The sequence below is a fragment of the Dermacentor andersoni genome, chromosome 1, assembly GCF_023375885.2.
Source record: "Dermacentor andersoni chromosome 1, qqDerAnde1_hic_scaffold, whole genome shotgun sequence".
In the NCBI taxonomy this organism is placed as follows: Eukaryota; Metazoa; Arthropoda; class Arachnida; order Ixodida; family Ixodidae; genus Dermacentor; species Dermacentor andersoni.
In genome coordinates, this window is record NC_092814.1 from 28,713,694 (window position 1) to 28,719,774 (window position 6,081).

Sequence of the window (6,081 nt, forward strand, 5' to 3'; positions counted from 1 at the left end):
CGCCAAGGAATCACTGATGAATTTCAGAATAGTGGCTAGCCGGGCTTGTTGGTACGAACACATTCTTTAGCAAACAGCGCGCATAATGGGACACAGTGTCGCGTGCCTCTTTTTCTGTGTCCCGTTATTCGCGCTGTTTGCTAAAGAATGGAATCCGTGATGGCGACCCAATTTCTTTTGATGAAGCCGATATCTAGTAGAATTTATTTAAGGCAGAAAGCTGGGCTAGTTGGTCTGTCTTTTTTATGTTCCTGTCCGTGTCCTTTTCTAAGCGCTAGTGCGATGTCCCCTTATACGCTAGTAGAATGGCTACAAGCTCCGACATCGTTGAAGATGAAGGATGACCCAGTCGACAACCATGTTCTTTGTGCAATTCTGGAGCGGTAAATGCTGATAATGAACTTTCTGTTGTAACGGAGCCGTCAGTGTATGCATGATGGTACCGGTACCTTGCAAAAAGATGATGTGAAGCGAACTGCATCGCTCCAACGACTGGTTCTTAATTTTTATTTCGAAGGCCTTCTATTGATGCTTCAGGTGCTGGTAGTTCCAGAAGCCAGCGAAGGTAGTTTAAATCCGGGTGCCAGAAATCCGAGATTGGAAGCGGTGGAACGTACTGCCCGAACACACCATGTATATGTGTTGCGGTTCGACTCTCAACACGTATAACGAGCGGGTGTGAGGAGTGTTGGGTGACTAGTCGAAAACTATGGTCACACGTCTCCACGTTCCGGATCATATTAAATGGAGTTTGCCACGCCTCTGCTATTGTAAATAAACTTGATATTGCTAGTGAAACTCCCAGACATGCACGCAGGCTGCGTGCTTGTAGCAGCTGAAGCTTATGTGGAGCGAAGTCTGCGATATGTTGTGAATAACTGGCGCAGAATAGGTGATATTTTGGCGGATGAGGACGCAATGGACGTGGCGTAATGACGCCTATGTTCCACCGCACTTCGTGCCTGCAATGCGATAGAGAACATTTATGGTGGCGTTGATTTGTCCTTCAAGAGTAGATACGTGTTGGGTCCATCTTAGCTGGCGATCTAGAGACTCACCAAAGAAACGATACTTGCGTACGACTTCAATGCCTCTGGCCGTCCACGAAGAGTTTCAAGTTCTACACTTTTCTTTTCTTGTGAACGGCAGAACCATTGACTTGGTGGGAGAAATCTGCATAACTCGCTCCTTGAGGTAATCGCTTACTGCATTTAATCCTTGCTGGAGACAGTGTTTGATGACCTCAAGAGATCTGTGCCATGTCCATATGCATATATGATCGGCGTGCATAGATACGCCCAAGGCATTAGGCAGCCCCACTGGAAGGCCTGCCAGTCCGGCGTTGAAAAGAAGTGTGCTTAAAACGCTTCGTTACACACTTATATTACGCACTTTGTATGTATCGCTTTCACCATCATTAGTTGTAAACGTGTATTAGTCTGTCCCGCAAATTGTCTCGCGATCCTTGCAAACAGGCAAGTGACTGACCGAGTCGAATGTTTTCCTAATATCTATGAAAACAGCGACAGCGATGTTGCCACAGTTAATCTCGTTTTCCACAAACGTCTCTAGGTCAAGAATGCAGTCCATAGTGCAATGGGGCCTTCGAAGGCGAGCGATTAGTTATGTAAGGCTAATACTAGACTCAATGCACCACTGCGACCTAATGTCAATCACTTTTTGGGATAGGAATTATATGGATACTCCAGGCGCATTTCCATCTCCGTGATGTTCTGTATAAAGTCCCAGTGCGGTAGCATTGCTACCACGCGCCGTACGCTGTGGGGGCGAGTGAAAGCGCGCGAGCCGAAGACGGTGGCCGAGCGCGGGCCCTGTACCGATAGCTATCTGCGGATGGTACAGAGTCTAGGCGCGCCGAAAGCTGATGGTTTTGTGTGGGCTCTGTTCTTGCCGCTCAGTACGCGTTGAAACGAGAGGCAGTACGAAGGACAATTCGCTCGCTGCTGTGGGCGTTCATCCTCGCGCCAGCGTGTTGAGAGAGCAAGTATCCGTAGTCATCGACTGAGGTGTGTTCATGTTTGCTTGTGCGCGCGTGACACCATGCTTGCCGATTTAACTAGTAAGCGAATGTTTTACAAGTTTATATGGCCGATATTATAACTATCCTTACTTCGTATAGCTGTCTCATAATTTGATATTGCAATGGATATGCTCCGCTTTTCCCTCGAAACTGCGACTTGTTTCCATAACTTTGGATATGAAGCTGGTGAGACTGGACGATACGAGCCCAGGGACACGGGGGATTTACCTGGATTTAATAGTGGAACGACGTTTGCGATCTTCCAACAAAAGGGAACGTATGCGTCCATGCACATGGGATTGTATATGTCTTGAAGGACTGGCATATCCGTGGGGCCGAGATTTTTCAAAACGCAGTACGATATATTGTCTGAGCCAGTAACTGTTCTCGCGCGGGCTTGCCATGAAGCGGTACGAGATTCTAGTAGAGAATACGTATCGTCTAGTTGAAAATGAGACAGCTCACAAGCATCTTGGAGTTCTTTGTTTAGTGAAGTAGCATATTTAGACGCGGGCCAGGTTGTGCGATTTCCATCAGGATTGCAAAAAATTTATAGGCAACGTCGCGTTCGGATAATTCAAGAACTCTGAGCAGGGATCTGAAAGGACTGCGTTGGGATACCGGATGAATTGCAGCATTTTTAATTGCCAGATTTTCTGGAGCGTAGTAAATGGTGTGAGTGTGGTGCAGAAATCCCGCCAATGTTATTGACCCAATTTTCGCATGTGTCGGTTAGACATGTGGTGTGTCGCCTGGCTCTCTCTGTAATCTTCCAGCCTTCTAGTGCGATGACAGCGGCGTTCTGGTCGTGGTCTAATGGCTCGATGGCGCTCCTATTCCGCATCTACACTGGAGTGACATGCCGGGGTGGCGGTATATTGCATAGCGTGGGAGTAGCTTTTAGAAATAGACGACAAAATGCTTCTCCAAATAGTGTTATGGGTGTTAAAATATTCAAAAATGAGCATTGGTCCCTGTGCTTTTTCGAAAAATCGGATGAAGAATGATTCAGTGATGAGTGTAGCTGGCTGTAAATAGACATAAATTATTGTCACGACGAGTTTGCTTAATTGAATTTTGCAGCCCACGAATTCTGCCAAGTTCGAGTCCGAGCTGCATATGGAGACAAGAAGGGATGTCGCGTCGGACGCATAACATTGCTCTACTTGTGCTTGGACTTCTTGCTGGCGTGTAGGCTACATAATTAGAAATTCGGAAATCGGAGCCTACGACAGGTTAGTTCCGGCACCAAAGGGGGAAGCTGTATTTATAAAAACAACTGCTTGCTGTTTTGCTTGTGATAGACATGACTTCGGTCTTCGCTGCATTCAAGGTGAGATTAAATGCACCATTTAGAAAAAGAAAACCGGTCAGACTGCAGCATACCACCGTCACCAATAGTGTGAACTTTCTTTAAAATATTTATGTTATCGGCATATAGAAGGAAACAAGAATTCGAATAGTGCAAAGAATGTCATTAGTAGTAGTAGTCGTAGTAGCAGTAGTAGTAATAATAATGATAATGTAAGGAAGAAGAAGTGCGCCGTGCAGAGCGCCGCAGCCGGATCGCCAATGCTACTGAAGTGGGGCTCGGGTTAGACGCTGTTCCTGGTGTGACTGGCTAAGCCTACGCTGTTGCGTCTTGTCCGCGTCCATCGTGCTGTCCACAGCCGTGTCGTAGTTCTTTGCCATAATTGGTGGAGGTTTGCTGGGTCTCCTGTCATCCTGGAATTGCGCAGCCGGACTCTCCCTGCCATCATGACCACCGCAAGCGCCACGAGCTTACCACCACTTGCTCCCTAGTCCTCCGTATGCCCCGGCACACTCCGTCAGCGGGACCCCCCCATCTTCAGCGGCACTGACGACCACGACGTTGATGACTGGCTCTCATCATACGAACGCGTCAGTCTGAACAACAAATGGGATGACATCACGAAACTGACCACCGTCCCTTTTTACCTCACCGGAATTGCCCACTTGTGGTTTCGGAACCACGAAAGCGAGTCACAACCTGGACGGTGTTCAAAACAAAGTTCAGCGAGGTTTTCGGCCGCCCTGCTGTTCGAAAGCTTCGTGCCGAACAGCGCCTGCAGTCGCGCTCTCAGCAGCCTGGTGAGACCTTTACCAGCTACATCGAAGATGTCATCGATCTCTGTAAACGCGTCGATGCATCCATGACTGAGGGCAATAAAATCAAGCATATAATGAAGGGTATCGACGAGCACGCATTTCAGATGCTCATTTCAAAGAGCCCCTCTACTGTTGCACAAGTTATTGAACTGTGCCAAAGCTATGACGAGCTCCGCCGTCAACGCATCCTCACTCGCCGTCCTGTTCCCCATCACGAACTGTTGTCCGGCTTGACCTCCCCTATTCAAGATTCCACCCTCCTCTCGCAGATCAAGGCTTTCGTCCGGGAAGAAGTAGCTCGCCAGCTCTCCCTCATCTCCAACCCGCCGGACTCAAGTTCGTCCCTTAGTCCGACCCTACGACATGTTATAGAAGAGCAAGTGTCCTGAGGTCCCTCCTCTGGAACGGGCGCCTCAACTCACCGCCCCATTGACTTACGCCGACGCCGTCGCACGACCACGACCGCCGACCTTCCGGGCTCCGCCTCCGATGCCTAGCCCTGTTTTTACCACCACGCCGCCACGACCTCCAGCCCATCGAGTAATTAATCTCTGGCGCACACCGGACAATCGGCCCATCTGCTATTCGTGCGGTATTCCCGGACACGTTGCACGCCTGTGCCGCCGCCGTCCACTTCATCCACGTGACGACCCACGCACAGCCGCGTACGACCATCCGTTGCCTTACGCTCCTGACCGCGATTTACCCCTTCCCCGCCCAAGCCTTCGCCCAGTTTCCGACCGCCGTTCTCCTTCTCCTCGTCGTCGCTCGCTCTCCCCGATGCGTCGACGTCCCTCTACCGCTGACACGGAAAACTAAGTGGCGCAGTTCCCGAGGCAAGGACTGCGTCATCGTCACAACGCTCAAGCCCTCTTCTTTCGCCGCCCAACGTTATTGATGTCGTTGTTGAAGGCGTCTCTGTGCTTGCCCTCATTGACACAGGTGCCGCCATATCTGTAATTGCCGAAAAACTATGCCGCTCAATACGAAAAGTCACGACGCCTTTCTTCGGTCCTTTACTCCGCACAGCCACAGCACAGCACGTCCAGCCGGTGGCTGCGTGCACCGCCAGACTTGAAATTCAAGGAGTGGTCTACATAGTCGAGTTCGTCGTTCTTCCCCACTGTTCCCACGATATTATTTTAGGTTGGGACTTTCTCTCCCGTCACCAAGCTGTTATTGACTGCTCCTGTGCAGAAGTCGCCTTCTCTTCGCTTGGCAATGCCATATCTGATGACGTATGACGTATGACGTATGCCATATCTGGCACCTGTATCCTGTTCCGTTGCCTCCGACTCTACCGTACTCGTCACACCTTCGACTGATTTCGTTCACCGCCACCTCTCACCACTCCCAACTGCGCTGCTTAGCCTTCAAGCTGGTGCTACTCACCTTCCTATACACAACCACTTCCCATTCTCGATTGCGTTGCTTCGCGGTGAATCTCTCGGCACTGTGGAGCCTTACGACACCATTACCACGTCGGAACTTCCTGTTGGATAGTCAGAGGTCAACACCCTCTACTGTAGTCCCGCACCTGCCGCATCGCCTGAAGACGTTTTCAGCAACGTCATCGACAACGGCTTAAGCCCCACGCAGCGCCATGGCCTTCTCCGTCTCCTCGAGAAATTTCGCCCTGCTTTTGACAGTCATAGCACTTCTCTGGGCCGAACGACGACTGTATGTCACCGTATTGACACCGGTTCTCACTCACCGCTACGGCAGCGACCCTACCACGTCTCGTCGACAGAACGACGCGTCATTGATGAGCAAGTAGGTGACATGCTAAAGCGTGGTGTCATTGAACCGTCCGACAGCCCATGGGCATCGCCAGTTGTTAAAAAGAAGTCGATCCGCTTTTGCGTGGATTACCGCCGCCTAAACAAAATTACCCGAAAGAATGTTTATCC